Here is a 20,745-nt window from a genome sequence, read left to right as displayed (position 1 = left end):
AAGGGTGCGCGACAATGCCTATTTGAGGATCGGGAGGGAGACGCAGGATTACAGGGAGATCATCACTCGTTTGCGGGCATCCGGAGACTCGCGAAACTTTCCGCCCTACTTATAATTCTCTCTTCATATAGCCAAATGCCTATTACATATCCATAAAACACTGTTATATAACCATGATCGGATCGCTTTCTCACTGCAATCGAACCGCTCCAGGGTTCGTTTCAATCGAGCCGTGACCACCTTATTAAGGCGATCTCGGAGCGATTACTTTGGCGTGGAACAGAGCGCGATTGCCCTGTTCACATATGCCAAACGAATTGCACTAACTGGGCAAACGAGACAGGTTCCGAAACAAAAGTGTAGGTGTGAAAGCACCCTTAGAAGAGGTTTCCCTGAAAAAGCAGGTACATCAATGTCACTTTTAAAACGTGTGTATAAACGGCCTGACAGGAAATAAAATATATTTATAATTATGTAAATAATTTTATAATTATTTAATAAAATAGTTCTTTAACTTAATTTGTCAAGAAAACTTTAGGGTGTCAGGATCAGTGATGATCATTATTTTATTTCAAGTCCTTAAGACTAATTTGAGTTAATATTTAGGTTATTCACTAAAATATATCGTTTAAATCGTTCATGGAGCTAAATGCAGTAAATAGTCTGTATAAAAAAGGTAGAAAATAAACCCAACAATCTGGCGTTTATAAACAAATTATTTAACAAAACATGATTACGGCAGTAAAAATATTTTAATAATGTTAATAATTTAATATCTTTTAATAAGCATGATATATACAAGATAGAGAGGGCATGAAAAGTGAATTGTTTGTTTTGAAACTTTTGAATCGAAAGTTGTCCAATAATAAACTTGAAACACACGTGGTTGTTGTCATGTGGTGAACTCGGCCAATCGTGTAATATCAGAGTCATCATCGCAGTTCCAGCAGTCGCTCTTCAGACGCTGCACGGTCTGATTCAGTTGTCTGATCTTGGACCGATGTCGCAGTACTTTGATGCCACATGTGACAGTCACGTGGCGTTAGAGCAGCATCAAGACAAAATTTCCAACCAGCATGCACCACTTCAAGACAGATTTCGATCTATCTACGCAGCGCTGCATGAAGTTGAACGCACCTTTTTCTGTTGTAAATGCCTGATCAAAATTTTGTATTTATTACAGTCATTGTTATTCAATGAACATACGTTTCTGCAACATTCTTGAATTAATACAATTTCTAAGTCATGTGTTTGTGCAAACTATTTTAATTTTTGAAAACATATGTGATGCTAGTTGTTACACTTGATACACGTCATAGTAGCGGTAAAATTATAATGCAAATAAAACTGTCACCCATCCCTTTAGTTGTATATTAGAATATTAAAAAACAATTATAAAATACATCAATATTCACTAGATTGCATTTACACATTTATTTTGCATTACTCCCTTTTTTATGAGTGCTCACCACAGTAAAATGATTTGCCCCAACAATCTTGAAAAAGTTATTTACACACACACACACACACATATATATATATATATGTGTGTGTGTGTGTGTGTGTGTGTTGTGTGTGTGTGCTTGTGTATGTGGGCATGTGCACATACTATTATTTAATTAAAAACAATATAAACAATATGATATATATAACCAGTATAAGCCAGTACAATATAACCCGCAATTGTGGAAAAACATTTAAACTTTCTAATTATATGCTCCAGAAACCAGCCTAGACTGATCACATCACACACATGTAATTGTATTTGTATTTCTTTACCTTTTTAATGTACAGCAATATCACAGGATATGGTTGCGGTTGGTCCGCCCATGGTACACCTTCAGTTGCTCATCTTTTTCCAGAGAGAATATAAAAGCTGTATCCTTTCGTTTTACCTATAAAAATGTAAAGATTTTTTGAGAAAAGACTGATGCTGTATTTTGGTTCTCAAGGGCCGAGTTTTTCAAAAAGTTTAATCTGGATAAAATTGATCCAGATTTAGTTTCCTTTTTTTGCGATCCATGTTTACATAATCCACCTTACTTTTTGAGCCAGTTTTTCAAAGCAACATCGGATTGGATCAATCTGATATGTATAGGAACTTTTCAGGATCACTAAATCTGGATAACCAGTGCTCAAACAGGATAGGAAATCACAATGTAGAACTATAGATATGTAAAGAGCAACAAGTAGAAAAGCCAGTGTGGGGTCAATATAACTTTATATTTATTTGAAAAAATGAAAACACACACATAAAAAAAAAAAAAAAATTAAAAACAAGATAAAACCCATGGTCTTCCAGCAGTCCGCTCAACTGAGACCTACAACACAAACACTGTACATTGAGGATATTTATAACAAGTTTCAAATATAGATGTACTGAATTACAAAAAGGACTTAATGTCAAAACCTCCACGATAATTTCAGACTTCCTCATCTGATGTGGAGAGACCAGCATGTCTGAGCAGAGCCTTTAGGAGGCGAATCTCAAGTCTGGCCTTGGTTTACTGCAGTTTGGTCAGAGTCAGTTGTTCCTTTGCCAGACGAAGCTCAGCTTCTGCCCTTTCTGTCTCTTTTTACAATTGTTGAAAGTGATTTAAAAATCAGTGCTTGCCATTCTTTGCAATTTTTTGGTTATTCTGTAATCATTGCAGGCATCACTAATAAATATTCTTAAAACAATCAATTAGTGACAGAACAAAGTTTTTTTTTTTTTTTTCAATTTTGACAGCTTTTTGGGGATTATTTCATGAGGCCAAACTCTCAAAACCAAGATTGGATTAATTGATCAAGTTTAATTAATTTAACTATGTAATGCCTTTTTATTTTGAAAACCCCATTTTGAAAATTTGATCCAATCCGTTATCTAAAATCCTAGTGGATTACTTTCGAAAAAACAGGCCCAGACTATATAGTGAGATTTGCTAAAATCCCCAAAATATGGAAATCCAATTCAATTCACCTTTATTTGTATAGCGCATTTACAATGTAGATTGTGTTAAAGCAGCTTCACATAGAAGATCATAGTAAATTAAAACAGTGTCAGTTCAGATTTCAGAGTTTAAGTTCAGTTCAGTGTGTTTTAATAGTCACTACTGCGAGTTCAAACACTGAAGAGCAAATCCATCGATGCGCAGCTCTGCAGGGCCCGAACCATGCAATCCAGTGGCGACAGCGGCGAGGAAAAAAACTTCACCAATTGACGAAAGTGAAAAATTAAAAAACCTTGAGAAAAACCAGGCTCAGTTGGGCATGACTTTTTCTCCTATGGCCAAACGTCCTGTGCAGAGCTGCAGTTTAGGCGCCGGAGGCTGGAGAATGCTGGACCTCAACGAAGACTTGTCTGTCCCTGGAGCGTCACAGGAATCAGTCTCATGCTCTCCACTCCTCCATGTCCACCACAGCAGCTGCTCAGGATACAGCCTGGTCCCGGATTATGGAAACCTTGGGATCATCTTGTTGCTGGTCTTGGATTGCATCAGTGGCACTGCAAAGTCTCTGGGGGTTTCGGGATGAGTATCCCCAGGTGAAGATAGAGAATAAAGAGAATAAATAGTGTAGTTGCTGTTCACAGTGTTTATAAACAAGATGCAAAAACCTGCATGGGGCACATTCATGCATCATAACATTATGTGAGAGAATCGCTGATGAGTCGCCGATGCCAGTGCGATATTTGGAATAAAACATCTAAATATCTGGAGCTGTCGACAATTTAAATCATGCCGTCTGAAATGGGATTTAACTGAAAATAACATTGGCGATTGCCTACAGCCAATGAGAGAGCAGCATTCACTCTAGTGTGGATACCTGCAGGCCAGCAGGAGGCTGGGGGAGCGCTAATTTTCGGTTTATTTTGACCCAAGAAATGGAGGAAAAACTAGTGGAGGTTTGACAGCAGAACCCGTGTCTGTTTGATGTTTCATACAGAAAGTTAAAAAAGAAAGTTGAAGAGAAATTGCTAATTCCCTTCGAACCCAGGTGAGCAAATATGTACACTTTCTACCCCATTAAAGGCTTCTTTCTTGTTATGTAATTAATAACAAAAGATATACTATGTGTTTTTGGCTGTAGTAGTTTGGATGAAGTTGTCGGACATGTTTCCTTTTGTAAAGTCATGCAGTGTGAAAGCCCCTGTCGTCGATCCATCTTGCAGTTTAAACAAAGCAGTGTCAAAACGTAGCTCAGATAGTGATAGTGTGATGCAGTGTGAAAACATCTGTGACACGACTACTTTGAAAATCATGCAGTCTGAACTCGGCATAAGTAAAACAAAATTGGGGTTATATGATCATATTTTCTAAACCTGGTAAGAACTCTGGCAGCTGCATTTTGTACTAGCTAAAGTTTGTTAATAGAGGATGCTGTGAAGCCAGCAAACATGTCATTACAGTAATCCAGCCTAGATGTCATAAAAGCATGGACTAGCTTTTCTGCATCTGAGATGGATAGCATACTTTGTAACTTAGCAATTTTTCTCAGATGAACGAAAGCAGTTTTTGTGACATTGGACATATGATTTTCAAAAGTTAAATTGCTGTCTAATATGACACCCAGATCTTTCATAGTAGAGCTAACGCTAACTTTGTATCCCTCTAATTGCAGGTTGAGTTGTGAAATATTCTGTGTACAGGATTTAGGCCCAATAAGTAATAATTCTTTTTAAGAAAAGGAAATTGTTGGTCATCCAGTTTTTAACATCTTTAATACACTCAGTTAGATTAAACAGTACGGATGTATTGTCAGGTTTACTTGAAATATATAATAGAGTATCATCTGCATAGCAGTGAAAGCTGATCCCATGTCTTCTAATAATGTCTCCCAGGGGTACCTGGGGTTGCTGTTTAAGAATCCTTGCTTGTAAAATGCGCTTTAGAATGCTTAGTTTAAGCAAACTGGATGAACATGATCATGCATGTAGATCGCTCTCGCCGAAAACCAGGCTGTTGCGTGCGTCTGTTGCCTAGCGACAATAACAAACACCTGATATCGATGTCCATATTCCTCAAAGTTGTTTGGAATTAAATGTTTAGTGATGCTGTGAGACTACGCCTATGTGTGCCTTTTTTCATGCACCCCTTTGATGCTTCTTATGTTTTTGCCACAGCACCGAAATTAGGCACCAAAATTCATACGCTGATTTAATACTGGTACATACCGGTTACCAAGGTACCGGTGCTATAATGGCACCGGGTTTCGGTACCCAACCCTACTTACAAGTCAGGACCTACTAAGCCACAGTGCCACAGCTGAACAGCAGGCATAACGTTCTGCACAAAGTGCCTAACAAAAGATAACATGTGTTGTTGTCACCACAAAAGAGGTTGTTTAACTCTGTTTGTTGCTCTATCCATTACGCCTCAAAGTTATGTAATGTCATGATTCATTTCATTTAACTCTGTAATAGAATCACAATCGTTAGCTGCACTAAGGGACTGCTGGAATTTGAAAGCAAGATCTCCTGTTTACAAGGTAGGCACTTTGACCAACTAAGCTACAGTGCCACAACAGGCAGAGAAGGACACATTTGCTTGATCAAAAAAAAATTAAAATGAATCAAGAAAAAAACAAAGCTACAACAAAAACAAGCATGTCAGGATGCAGAAAATGCAGACAAGATATACGTGGTCTTTTAGAGTCTGGACGATTATCTCTCAAACCTAACAGATATACTGGCCTCTATTCAAGATCAAAGCAAAATGTTTAAACTATGCTTAATCATGTGTTAAGTGTTTTTTGGAACCTCTATTTACATTACATTCAATCCCAGCACTTACCTGTAATATCTGAGCCGGCAGCGTCCAACAGAACGACAAAGAATAAAGCATTAAGGAGGCTTCTGAAATTCTTTAAAGAGCCACATGTTGTTTTGCAAGGACACAGTGGAGAAAGCCCATAAATTCAGACTCTGGTGCGACTCAAACCCACAATCTTTGAATTTCAAGCTTAGAATTCCAACACACTGTTCATTGCACCACAGAGCCACATGAAGTGGTGTTTTGAGTTTCCATTGTATGGGCAGCACATTTCATTCTTCAAACCCAACAAAGGTACAAGCATTCTGCCATCCAAGCAGTCTCGGATGGATTTCAGAACTGCTGATGTTTGAACACAGGCTCTCCTGTTTACTAGACAGGTGCTTTAATCAACTAAGCCACAGCACTAGCCTAGAAAGTATACTGATGGGTAGCATGAAAGGTCTAAAAACAAGCAGACTGTCCCCTCTGAAAAGCTCTAGTAGCCACCTAGACTCTGGTGATCTGTGTGTTGCACCACAGAGCCATAAAACAGAATCTTTCGAGGCTCTACGGTGTGCAGAACCATTTAGCAATCTGGCCTTTGTGCAATCATATGCTATTGGCCATGCAAAGAGTTTCAGATCAGAAAGCCACTCTCCCAAAATCTGAGGAAAAGGTGCAGTTTCGATTTGAACCTAGGACCTGCTCTTCCCGAGGTGCTCTGGCCAACTCATTCTCAGCACTAAAAGAAAAAAAAAAAAAAAACACACAATACTTTCAAACTCAGTCTCATTTAAGACAGTGGGGGAAAAGCAGTATGTACTGTGCTTTCCACTCAGGTACTTTGCACATTCATAAAGAGGCTCTTGTATGACAAATCCAAAAGGTTTGATCTCCACAATAGGTGGTAGCCACTTTTGCCTAAAACCACAGGTTGTCTTCAAGTCATTTCTCAAGCCTACTCGGCACTGCACCTTTTTCTAATCTCCCTTGTTTAAAACAGCTCAATTAAAGAGCCCATATTATGGGTTTTTGAAAAATCCCCTCCATGTAGTGTGTAACACAGCTCTAAGTGAAGTGAAGTATCCAGCTAAGGCTTAAATCTGTAAGAATACAGTGTTTAAAACGGTTGATTCATCTATAAAAAAGTCGACTCATAGTGCTTCAAATGAGTCGCCTTGATACCGAGTCATTAGGTGTTTCGCCATGACGTACGAACAAAACCAAGTTGTTACGTCCCGACCAGTCTAGGGTTGGTGGGAACAATAACAAGTGTGAAAAAAAATAAATAAAGAGAAACTCAAATACTCAATTTAGGGTTTTCCCCTTCTCCTGTCCCAACTCACAATAATCACAACGCTGATCAAGTAGTAACAATATTTATTTACTTAGAAAACAAAGATAGAAGCATCTCTTCGGAAGGGAATCCAGGCCAAAATAATAAACAAAAAGACAGCTAACTTGCGGGGAAATAATTCTAACTTACCTGCTCAAATAAAAGTACCCCAAATAAAATTACAGCAAGCTTCCCTTTCTCCCTTGCTACCACAAACCAGGAGAAAACGTTTTAAAGTAAATGGCGATTCCCAACCTAACGCTTCTGTTTCTCCAAAACTAATATATATAAATAGGTATTTAATCAGAGAAGCCAATAGATTCACATTTAACAGAGAGTCGTTTAAGAAAATAATTAAATTGTCAGTAACAGAAATCTATTCACACCAAGTCAACCAACAATTTGGGGCAGGAGATAGGAGACGCTCAGAACAACAGCAGCGACGACGACGGAGATTTGCGACCTGCACCGAGCAGAAAGATCTCCCCATTGTTCCTCTCCTCCAGCTTATATACGCTCCCACACGCAACACGGCTGGACCGCAATCAAGCGCAGCTCTAGAGGGAGGGGGAGAGAGAGAGAGAAAGCTGCGCATGCTCCACAGCGCACAACACAACATCAGCTCCAAATGCATAAACAAAACACAAATCTGTATATATATAATATTTATATATATAAAATTAGCAAACAAATAATTAATACGTTCTATAACGTAACACCCCTACCATTAGTTACAAAATTCACTTTTGTAATAAAAAATTGCTTTTGTAAAAAAAAAAACAAAGTTACAACATTAATTCAAATACTCAAACAATTTTGAAAATTTGAATTCATTCAGTCACCAATATAAATTCGAGACAATGCATCAGCGATGACATTTTCCGCACCCTTCTTATAACGAATGTCCAAATCAAATTCTTGAACAATAAGCGCCCATCTCATCAAGCGCTGGTTTGAGTTTGACATACGGGCGAGAAATGTCAAAGGGTTGTGGTCGGTGTACACCACGATCGTATTCCCAGAGCTTAGGTACACTTCAAAATGTTGGAGAGCTAGAAGTAAGGCTAATGCTTCCTTTTCGATGACGCTATAGTTTTGCTGACACCTTGTAAATTTCTTTGAAAAATAACTGACAGGGTGTTCAATGCCAGCGTCATCAGCTTGCATTAATACTGCACCCGCGCCACGAGCGCTCGCATCCACTTGAAGAGAGAAAGGCAGTGTGAAATTTGGAGCTGATAAGACTGGGGCATTACAAAGCAAATCTTTTGCTGAGCAAAATGCGGACTCACATTTATCATCCCACACAAATTTTCGTTCGGTACTCAGGAGATCAGTAAGCGGCGCAACCACTGTGGCAAAATTCTTACAGAATCCCCGGTAATATCCGGTCATCCCCAAAAAGCGTCTCAACTCTCGCTTATTAGAGGGTGCTGGAAATTCAACAATACTTTCCACTTTAGCGTTCACAGGTTTAACTTGGCCTTGGCCAACTACTTTCCCAAGGTACGTAACAACAGCTTTGGCGAATTCACATTTGCTGAGATTTAGTGTCAATGAAGCTTTTGCCAAGCGCTCTAGAACTGAATTAAGTGTGACCATATGTTCTTCCCAGGTCATGGAATAAACCACTACGTCATCGAGATAGACTTCACAATTCTGTACACCCGATAAAACTTTCTGCATCAACCGCTGGAATGTGGCAGGTGCGTTGCGCATCCCGAAAGCCATTACGGTATACTGCATGAATGCGTCCGGAGTGACAAACGCGGAGATCTCAGATGCGCGCTCCGTCAATTTAATTTGCCAGTAACCTTTCAGGAGGTCAAGCTTGGTTACGAAACGTGAGGAGCCGACTCGATCAACACAATCTTCCAAGCGTGGAAGAGGGAAGGAATCGCCTTTGGTTACATTATTCACCTTACGGTAATCGGTGCAAAACCGTAGCGAGCCGTCAGATTTGGGCACCAAGATGCAGGGCGAACTCCACGGACTCTGACTGGCGACGGCAAAACCATTACGCACTAAATAATTAACCTCCTCCCTCATCACTTGACGCTTGTTCGGGTTTACTCTGTAAGCATGCTGCTTTATGGGCATGCTTTGACCAACATCGATGTCATGGGTTAGCACGTTGGTCTGAGATGGTACATCGTTAAACAGAGTGGGATACATTTTAATCAGTCTGATAACATCACTGCGGTGATCATCATTCAGGTACGAGAGATTTTTCTCTAAAGTGGTCAGAACAGTTGAATTGGTAAGTGTTACACCCGTTTGCATGTTTTTGTCACTTAGACCATCTGTTTGGGGAACATAATCTGTAGCTAAAGCAATCTTTACTACAGGCACTTTAGTGGCAGGGTGCGCATCAAAACGATCTCTATCCACATATGCTTTTAGCATGTTAATGTGGCAGACTCGGCTTTTGCGCCGCCGATCGGGAGTCAGTACAGCATAGTTGGTATCACTCAATTTCTTTTCAATGACGTAAGGACCAGAAAAGCGGGCATGCATTGGAGAACTAGGCACGGGCAACAATACAAGGACAGAATCGCCTGGCTGAAAACTACGAGCAACACTTTTCTTGTCGTATCTGGACTTCATTTTAGCTTGCGTAGCAGATAGATGTTTTCTAGCAACCTCCCAAACCTTATGGAGATGCTCACGAAATGTACTCACATAATCCAGGATTGGCACATGAGAGGGACTTTTAGAAAGGAATTGCTCACTAATCAACTTTATTGGTGTTCTAGGCGCATGCCCAAATACAAGGTCAGCAGGGCTAAATCCTAACGACTCTTGTACAGTACTCCTGATGGCCAACATTAACAGAGGTAATCCATCTACCCAATCTTTGCTCGTTTCGACGCAATACGCGCGCAGCATTGTCTTGAGCGTCTGATGAAACCGCTCGAGCGCACCTTGCGACTCGGGGTGATATGCGCTTGACAGTTCGTGCTCCACCTGCAACTCTTTTACCAACTGCTTAAATAAATGCGATGTAAAGTTTGTTCCTCTGTCTGTTTGAATTATTTTCGGTAACCCGAACATTGAACAAAATTTAACCAGCTCTCGAATCACCGATTTGGATGTTATTGAGCGCAGTGGCACGGCTTCTGGGTAGCGTGTGGCTGTACACATTATGGTAAGAATGTACTGGTGACCAGACTTCGCTCGAGGTAAAGGACCAACAACGTCAAGGATCAGTCTCTCGAAAGGCTCTCCTACCGCAGGAATGGGTTGGAGAGGGGCTAGCGGAACTGTCTGGTTGGGTTTACCCACTAGTTGACAGATGTGACAAGACCGAACGAATGCAGACACGGATGACTTCATATTCGGCCAAAAGAAATGCCGAGCAATGCGATCATACGTTTTTGTAACACCAAGGTGTCCAGAGCAGATGTGATCGTGGGCTAACTTCATTATTTGAGTTCGGTAGCCGACAGGAAGAACGATCTGATAAGCTCCGTCCCGCTCTCTATCAGAGGGCTGCCACCAGCGCATCAGTACACCATCATCCCAAAAATAACCAACTGGCGCGTCTGATATTTTCGTTCGGTCTGCAGCAGCACTGACGCATTTATTCAACGTTACATCAGACTTCTGCAAAGTGATTAATTGTTCCCTACCTACTTTTAAGGGAGCATCGCCTTCGTTAACGCCTGCATCAGCTTGCACTGGTTCCGGCTGAATCAACAATTTATGTTCAGTGCTTTCTGGCGATAAAGATAAAAACGACTCAGACAAATCAAGTACGTCTTCAAATTTTTTTCTCTGTGCACGGGTCACGGCGCAAGACGAAAAAAGAGAGTTGAAGTGCGACAGCGCGAGCGCATCATCTGAACTGCTATTATTTGGCTCTGCCGACACAATTGGAAAGGGAAATACTTTTGTTCCAGCCAAATCATTACCCAAAATTACGTCTACGCCTTCCACTGGTAGTTGTGAATAGACACCAATACTCACAGGACCAGTAATAAGGTCAGATTGTAAATGAATATTGTGCAGTGGGACAGATGTACAGCCCATCTCGATTCCTCGAATGAGAACATTAGTACCCGTATAAGATTTAGACGAAAAGGGTAAGGTATTTTCCCGTATTAACGACTGAGCGCTGCCAGTATCTCTTAACATTACCACTGATTTAATATCATGGCTATTAGGCAGTGCCACAGTACCGGTTTGTAAAAATGATTTAAACACAGTGGGATCAGATCGCGGAGTTGACTGTACCGAACTAGAGGTAAGAGAAGTGAACGCCACCCCCTTGGGTTTATTACTAGCTTTTTGCTTCCACGCTTTACAATTTGAGATCAAATGGGTAGGATCCAGGCAGTAAAAGCAAACCCTTTTTTTATCAGACGGTTTCGGAGTATTAATTTCAGCCGCCGGTCGGAAAGAATAATTTCCTTTTTCCCTCACATCTGATTGAACAATTCTTGGAGGGCGCACGGCAGGAAAAACCGTTTTGTGCGTGAGCACGAATTCATCTGCTAAAATTGCAGCTTCGGACAATTTAGAGACCTTCTGCTCGTTCAGGTACACTACAACATTATCTGGTAAGCAGTTTTTAAATTCTTCAACCAGTATCAGTTCCTGCAAATCCTCGATTGTTACGGTTTTGTTAGAGACGCACCATTTCTCGAATAACGCTCTCTTTTCACGCGCAAACTCCACAAACGTTTGCTTGGCTGTCTTTGAACAAGCCCTGAATTTCTGTCGATACGCCTCTGGTACTAATTCATAAGCTCGTAAAACAGCCAATTTCACTTTATCATAATCCAGCGAATCTTCGATTGGTAAAGCCGCACAAATCTCCTGGGCTTTACCAATAAGATTGCACTGTAACAACAATGCCCACATTTCCTTGGGCCATTTTAATTTAGCCGCTACTCGTTCAAAAGCCACAAAGTACGAATCTACTTCGGTTTCACGAAATGGAGGTACAAGTTTGATGTACTTACCAACGTCGAAGTCGGGTTGCTGCCCAGCCTCAGAGCTACTGGAAGGAGGGCGGCTGCTGCGTGGTAATGGTGTTGGTTTAGTACTCTGAATCTTTTGCGCTTCCAGCTCAAGTTTTCTTAATTTGATATCACGGTCAGCGGTTATTTCAAGTTCTTTTATTCGCAGGAGTTGAGTCTCATTTTCTTGCTTTTTTAATTCTAATTCTAATTCTTTTAAACGAATAGTTACCATCGGATCGATCTTCTGAACCGTTATACTCCCTGACTCTGAACCAGATGTCGCCTCGCCATCAGATGCTAAATCCTGCTCTTGCTCGGACCCCTCTACAGCGCGACTAGGCAAAACGCCGGCCTCCACCAACTTGACGTACAACTCATCTTTTATAACCTGCTTTTTTTGTTCTTTTGACACTGTTAAGTTGAAAAACTCCGCTATTAGAATTAAATCTTTTTTTCTACACCTATCAAATTCCTCTAGCGTAGGCAAGAGAGAAAACTTAATTAGATCAAAATCCATTTTAAGTTGACTTAAACTCCTCCCCTACCAAAAAGTTCAAAAACAGCCAAGCAAATTTGAAAGAATAAACTATATCGTATTAACGAGCGGACGAGCCCCCAATTGTTACGTCCCGACCAGTCTAGGGTTGGTGGGAACAATAACAAGTGTGAAAAAAAATAAATAAAGAGAAACTCAAATACTCAATTTAGGGTTTTCCCCTTCTCCTGTCCCAACTCACAATAATCACAACGCTGATCAAGTAGTAACAATATTTATTTACTTAGAAAACAAAGATAGAAGCATCTCTTCGGAAGGGAATCCAGGCCAAAATAATAAACAAAAAGACAGCTAACTTGCGGGGAAATAATTCTAACTTACCTGCTCAAATAAAAGTACCCCAAATAAAATTACAGCAAGCTTCCCTTTCTCCCTTGCTACCACAAACCAGGAGAAAACGTTTTAAAGTAAATGGCGATTCCCAACCTACCGCTTCTGTTTCTCCAAAACTAATATATATAAATAGGTATTTAATCAGAGAAGCCAATAGATTCACATTTAACAGAGAGTCGTTTAAGAAAATAATTAAATTGTCAGTAACAGAAATCTATTCACACCAAGTCAACCAACAATTTGGGGCAGGAGATAGGAGACGCTCAGAACAACAGCAGCGACGACGACGGAGATTTGCGACCTGCACCGAGCAGAAAGATCTCCCCATTGTTCCTCTCCTCCAGCTTATATACGCTCCCACACGCAACACGGCTGGACCGCAATCAAGCGCAGCTCTAGAGGGAGGGGGAGAGAGAGAGAGAAAGCTGCGCATGCTCCACAGCGCACAACACAACATCAGCTCCAAATGCATAAACAAAACACAAATCTGTATATATATAATATTTATATATATAAAATTAGCAAACAAATAATTAATACGTTCTATAACGTAACAACGTGCACGCGCAAACCCGGAAGATTTCAAACCTGAGGCCCCACCCTCTGACGCAAAAACCCAGACACACACACACACACACCCACAAACACACGCACACAAACATGCCGGTCGATTGAAGTCACACTGCAGATGGATATTATATCGAGTATCTACCCAGAGATGAAACCTCAGCATTATAACCAAGCAGTTGGAAACTTCTGGAAACTACATGCTACAAAGAATACTTCATCTGCGTTTGTTAAAGGAAGGATCAGTAAAGAGTAACTTATTGATGGACATGTCAGGATGGGTTTCTTCCTCCATTTCTCAAGTGTAAGTACGTGCGATTAAAGTTGCCTCGTTTACTCTAGCTTGCAAATGTATTTAGTTGTGATTTGTTACTGTATCAGGTTAACTGGCTATATTCTCTTATCGCGTGAAAAGTCACGTTAAAAACGTGACGCGTGCTGCTTTGTTTACGGAGCTCCGTGGTAGAGGTCTGCGGCGCGGGAATAAATTTCCGAATAAATCGCGGGAGCGGTCGGTAACGGGTTTAATTTGGGACGGGAGCGGGCTGTCTAGCAATATCGTGAATATTGCTATGCGAATGAGACAGAGAGAGAGCTTTGCCTGTGTGTCTTGCTTGGTGCTTGTGTGTATGTGTATGAGAGAGAGCTTTGTCTGGCTGTCTGGACTGTTTAGCTGGGTGATTTTCGGTTGTTTCGGTTGTGTAAAATATCTGTTAAATTTCCGAAAAAATACCAGCAGCTGTGGTTGCCAGAATCTTTCTGTGAAAAACATGGAAGTTTTATATAACTGTATTAATTTACAAAAAATAACCATATTTCATGAACTAATACAATGTTCAGTTTACAAAATTATAGCTTATATAAATAAATAAATATTATTTATATAAATATTATATAGAAAAAATGTAAAGTCTTTAGATGCAATAATGTGTTCATGTGTGATTGCAACTAGCAAACAGATTTTGACTGCATTAGTAACTACACAGTTACCTTTAAAGAAAAGAAGATACAGCATAACATCAAACACTCTCGGAGCAAAGATGAATTTTTGTGATTTTATGGAAATCTGTTACGGTTGGATTTCCTTTAATCCAATTGTAACTATCAGCCAGGTAAGTGTTAATGTCAAGCTTATTAAATGACAACAAAACCCCTTGGATCAGTGCCCAGCTATAATCCGTCTCAACCTGGTTGACACAGTACATCGTATGTTTTTGTACCTTTGCAATCGTTTGATGCAACCAAAATCCAATGTTAGGTATTGTGTGATCATTAGTCACCATCTCAGAAACCGGAAGAGGAGGCTTGTCCTTGCCATGTCCTGGTAGATGATGTAATACAGCACTCTTTTTGGTTGATTTGGAATGCGACTCACCACACCCCAAGTCGCATCCAAATGCAACAATACTGGACCTTTTCTGAGATGCTGAATAAGAATGGCAATTCCTATTTCTGTATAAAGATGCACCCAAAAGGGATCCACTTGAAGGTGTTATACATACCCTGGAAAGTAATGATATGACAGATCCGTTTCTTTCATTACTTTCTGTATCAGCATCAGTTCCAGCATGACATCATCATGGAGTCTTTGACTTTTATTTATTTCACAAGAGATCACTTTGATAACATTTTTAGTTAGACTTCTTGTGGTGTTCCTGGCCATCAACTCAGGAACTGGTGTTTGACTCAGGTTTTTGTAATAAATATTACTTACTCCTTTCCTCACTTCATTTGCTATCTTGCCTCTCTTCGTGTAACTGGCCTGGCGAGATCTCATCTCCCCTGTAAAATGAGTAACAGTACCAATTCTGGTGACAAGAACTGGAATATGTTTTTCATCATGTGGCTTCTTTGCGATTCAAAAAATGAAATGTGCATTACATGTTTTAAATAAACAGGAAGCCTTCATCGTCATATAAGGACACCTATATTTACGACTATGACTCAATTTTGAGTGCTGAGATCTGTAAAAACTAAGGTGCAGCAGGGATTATGTCGACGGAATTTGTCATATAGGATATGTATCCACGATTTTTGCAATTTTCGGCCGCCAGACAAAGGCTTTATAGCTTTCCATCTACTAGCAGATATATAAATGGTGAAATTATTGGGTCCTGGCTTTGTGCTCCTATTTGGTTTCTTTTTATGAAGGAACACAGGTGAGTTACGGTCCGCAGACGCGTGAGCCGTGCCGCGCTCTCCATCGCTCTCTGCCTTGAACACGGGTGAATGATGGTCCGCAGACGCGGGTGCCGAGCCACGCTCTCTATCGCTCTCTGCCTGGAACACTGGTGAGCAGGGGCGTAGCAGCCATTTTAAAAGTGGGGGGACAGCTGTATGGTGATGTCATCCAAAAGTGAGTAATGATTTACTAGCAATACAGTTTATTTAATAATCTTTTAACCAAAATTAAAAAATAATTACAAAATATTAATAATAACAATAAACAAACAGAACCACACACATTTAAATTAAGCATTACTCTGTGTGAAAATATTTTTAAATCTGCAATTTCAAAATTGCAAGTTGATACTTGTGTGTGTGTGTGTGTGTGTGTGTATATACTTAACCAGGTCAGGGTAATTAGACAAGTTATTGTTTGAGGATGATTTGTTCTGTAGACTATCGAAAAAAATATTGCTTAAAGGGACTAATAATACTGACCTAAAATGGTGTTTAAAAATTAAAAACTGCTTTTATTCTAGCCAAAATAAAACAACTAAGACTCTCCAGAAGAAAAAATATTATCAGACATACTCTAAAATTTCAGAGTGGGGAGGGGGGTTGGGGGGAAATAATTCTGACTTCAAATGTGTGTGTGTGTGTGTGCACGTGTGTGCGTGTGTATATTTGTCCTGGTCTTTAATGCACAAGGAATTTATAAAATCGGAATACAACAATTCATAATTCTGAAGTTTTATTATTATGTTTGACATATAAATAGTTTTTTTATATTTAACATTTGCTTTAAATGCTGATTTAAGTAATGACCAAATACTGATTCAAAGTCTCTAGAGTTTTTAAAATATGAAATTTATTCAGGGAAATGTACAGTTTAACAAAATATGATTTTCTTTTGGTCCATAAACAAGAGGTTTTGCATCATGTTAGGCCTGTCAGAGCAATGTAACATCAAAAATATATCTTGCAGCAATATTTCAGTAATAAGATTAAGATTGAGTTAGTCAGTCACTGTAACAAAACTGTTAAATTTTTCAATTGAGCATTTCTCTGTGGTAAGTGGTGCCGGAGGTTTGTGTGCATATTTATTTTCAATTATTCAACAGGATTCATAAACAACTGTTAGTCAGGTAGTAAAAAGAAATGTGCATTTATATTTTCCAATTATGCTTTAAATTCCAAAATCTAAACTTTTAGGCCTTAAAAAGTCTTAAATTTACTAAAATATTTTGTTGTAGGTCTTAAATCTTTTTAAACAAGTCTTCGTTTTCCTTTGTTCATGTCTTGCTACCCAATCTGGTCAAAACCCATACAATCACCAACAATCTATCTCAATAAAACTTTCAACTTTTTAATAAAAAAAGACATTTTAACTCTATTTATCATAATGGTGAGGACTGCTGAGGATATCTACCTGGACAGATTGTTGCGCATAGATTTAGTTTAGTATAGTTTTTAAAACTTTTAAAACATTTTTTTGTTTTTTTTATTTTAAAGAAAGTTTATTTTGGAAAAAAGCGTGTGGAATATTTTTGCTTTTTAAAGAAAACATTTTTAGATCCTAAAAACAGTATTACGCTGTTTGGGATGGATGGGATGATAACTCTCCATCTACACAACATCTTCTCCATCTACACAACATCTTTAGGACCAGTCATCCAGAAACATGGGTTCTCCTACCACTGCTATGCTGATGAATCCCAGCTATACCTCTTTTTTCACTCTGATGATCCCTCGGTTCCGACTCACATCTCAACCTGCCTGTCAGACATTTCACACTGGATGAGAGACCATCATCTTCAGCTTAACCTCACAAAAACAGAAATAATTGAAGTTTCTGCCAACCCGACTCCACATCACAACTTCTTAATCCAGATGGAATGGGCAACCATCCAAAATGGTGAAAAGCCTTGGAGAAATGATTGATGACCAACTAAACTTCTCTGACCACATTTCTAGAACTACTCGATCGTGCAGATTCGCACTCTATAACATCAGAAAGGTCCGACCCTTCTTATCTGAACATGCAGCTCAACTCCTTGATCAAGCTCTTGTTCTCTCCAGACTAAACTATTGCAACTCTCTGCTAGCCGGGCTCCCAGCTAACTCTATCAAACCTCTCCAGATGCTTCAGAACGCAGCAGCACAAAGATATGTCATTATTTGTAACTTTAGATGCCATGGTTTCTAAAACAAAATCTGTCAGTGTTATCTGCATTCTCATCTTTAGCGCTTTACAATTTGTAGCGGCAGTAACTCTCTCTGTCATCTCAAGCCAGAAGGCATTGACTGAGTGATTGACAGCTGATATTTCAGTGCTAGAGCAGTGGTGGGCCAATAAGAAGAGCGCGAAGGTGGGGCAAACATTACGGACTTGGCTTTGTTTACTGCAGCAAGTTGACATGACAACTGTTTTAAACTATTCCTGAGTGCTGCGTTTCCCGTTTCAAGTGCAGAGATGCATTCTGCATGAATGTCTCCCAAATCCTCGCATGTGGTGAACATTTTGCAGTAAAAACAGGGTCGCACACAACAATTTTTTGCACAAATGCTCACAAATATATTTTGAGGTCGCATAGATAAAACTTCGGGCGCAAACCCTGTAGTATTTCCTGAAAAGCCTGTTGTATTTCCTCCAATCTATGACATATCTTTTTAATTTTGGGATCTTTGATTTTATTGATACTCTACTCTGCCTGTTCTTTCCTTATTCTAGCTTTAACTTCTTTGATCTTATTAAAATATCTGGATCTTTTTATCACCATATTTAGTCTCTAATTCTTTAAGTTGTATATTCAGATTATTTATGTAATTCCATTTTTTTCCTTGATCCTCACATTATAAGTTTACCTCGCATATCAGCTTTAGCTGCGTCCTATAGGATACTAGGTGACACCTTTCCATTATCATTATGTTTTAAATATTCTAATAGTTCTTTTTGAACATATTCTACATGTTAAATAATCCAAATGATTAGGGTTAAATCACCAAAATGTCTTTTTGGGTTTATTGTCCAGGTACACTGTTAAATATACTCCTGCATGGTCTGAGATGTCCCTTGTTTCTATTTTACAGTCTTTTATTTTATGTTGATCTGACCCAAACATAAAAAATGAATCAATTCTAGAACGAGACATTTGGGTGGAAGAGAAGAAAATACTATTTTTTTTAAGAGGGTATATGTCTTTCCACAAATCTTTGAAGCCTAATTCTTTAATCATATCTCTTATTTGTCTAGTTTCTTTATTAATTTGCTTATTAAAAAGATGAGTCCAATTTAGGCTGAAGTTGTACATTCCACTCTTCCCCACATATCAACGTACCTGATGCCTCCCTGGCTCTAAAAGTAAATATTTATTTGAGAAATGCTTTGTCTTTTTCAGGTGGTCTATCTATATTATCTAATGTAACTTTGTTTTAGTCGATAGTTCCCTAATTAGGTTAAATCATCCTTCTTTATCAGTAATCTTAGAATTTAATTGGAAGTTGACTTTATTTGAGATTAATGTCATTACTCCTCGTTTACGACCATTATTATATGAGGAAAAGAAAACCTTAAATCCCTTTTTATTTAATTTCTTATGTTCTGTATCAGAAAGATGTGTCTGTTACCAGAATATTATCTGTTGCTTTTCTTTTTTCATTTTAGCCAAGAGTTTGCTTTTAATCGGATTTAGTAACCCATTAATATTCAAAGTAATTACTCTATATTTCTGTTTTTGCATAATCAGATGTTATTGCGAAAATCACAGTGACGGAATATGAAAAACACAAACATGAAAATCCTGAACCAAATAAAAAAGCATAACCAAAAAGGTCTCCAAACCTTAAAGTCTTAAATAACTTTTTAATGTGAGGGGAAAGCCTTCCTTTTCTAAAGGGCCTCTCTCCTCTCCTCTTGTCCCTTTAAAAGTCACATACTTTTCTCTTCTTCGATGTCACTCCAAACTTTGCCAAAATCTTTTTCTCTTTTCCAGAAATTCCTATAATAGTTTCTTCTTCGTTGTTTATTAGCCCTTTTCATTCAGACCTCTTGATGCCTCTGTCATCGAATTGTACAAGACCTGCCCGTTTTCCAGAAAAGATTCTAAGTTTCGCCGGCGGTGGTGATTGGAACTTAATCCCTTTTCTTTAAGAATTTTTCCTATTGGAGCAAAAGCCCGTCTTTTCTGTTGGAATTCAGGTGGGTAATATTGGTCAAAGAAAATCCTTTATTCGTTCCAGTGTATTACTTTCTTTATCCATGCAAAGTGGAAGACCAGGTCCTTCGTTTTGTTTTCCAGTAAGAATATTAACGCTGATCTAGGGTGTGTGTCAGCAGGTGTTGGTCCGAGTACCCAGTGACACCATTGGATTTTAAGGTCCAATTCATTAAGTGACAGTTTGTTTTGCAATGCAATGCTAGCTGACAGGCTATCAGCTATCCTGTCCGTCTCTGATTTTTCATCTGTTGATTTCTCGTTTTTTTCAGGTTTCAATGGTTGTTTTGTCCTAGCCTTTTTGTTTTTGTCCCCCTTCATGTTATTTAAATATGGTTTAGGTTATTACATATGATGTTAAACTGAGGATTAATACCAGTGTGTATGGGAGCTGTCTTTCTATGCTGCTACATGTGTCAACGCCATACTGGAAACCATCCCATGTGTTTCTTAAAGGGGTGGTCCACAATAGCTTTTTTAAGCTTTGGTTGTGTTTATGGGGTGCAAAACAATGTGGGTTCATTATGCATTTGTAATAAATCACGTTATTTGTTCACAGTTCTTACCTTCAATTTATACAGCTACTGAGCTAACATGGAAACGACCATCATATTTCCTGGTTTGTTCTATAAAGCCCGCCCTCAAAGGGATCTGATTAGTCAGCTAACCTAATGTGTTTTGGTTGGTGGATCGGCATCACGTCACCAGGAAACGTCATGCCTCTTTTGCATGCTGTCCGTCAGACTGTAAATAATGTCAGTGAAGCCGTATCAGTTTGAGCCCGAATCAGACACAGAAAATGAAGAGGACACAGCTGAACTAATGCTAACGCGACTTTTGCAAGATGTTTCGGAATGGTACGTTTTTGTTT

General features: G+C 39.1%; 2 protein-coding genes and 1 pseudogene across 8 annotated transcripts in view; 1 reads left to right on the top strand and 2 right to left on the bottom strand.

Moving 5' to 3' along the window:
* Nucleotides 1-20,745, top strand: part of LOC147845236 (uncharacterized) — a 934,973-nt gene that overhangs the window by 14,369 nt on the left and 899,859 nt on the right. The window lies entirely within an intron of this gene.
* The window catches only part of LOC101882744 (NLR family CARD domain-containing protein 3-like), a 297,907-nt gene that overhangs the window by 121,462 nt on the left and 155,700 nt on the right, over nucleotides 1-20,745 (bottom strand). The gene's annotated exons all lie outside the window — the stretch shown is intronic.
* On the bottom strand, nucleotides 14,514-17,286 carry LOC147845246 (uncharacterized; annotated as a pseudogene).

This window comes from Danio rerio, chromosome 4 (genome assembly GCF_052040795.2).
Source record: "Danio rerio strain M-AB ecotype USA chromosome 4, GRCz13ab, whole genome shotgun sequence".
Taxonomy (NCBI): domain Eukaryota; kingdom Metazoa; phylum Chordata; class Actinopteri; order Cypriniformes; family Danionidae; genus Danio; species Danio rerio.
Note: the sequence above shows the minus strand (reverse complement) of the source record. Positions and strands in the feature narration are given on the sequence as shown.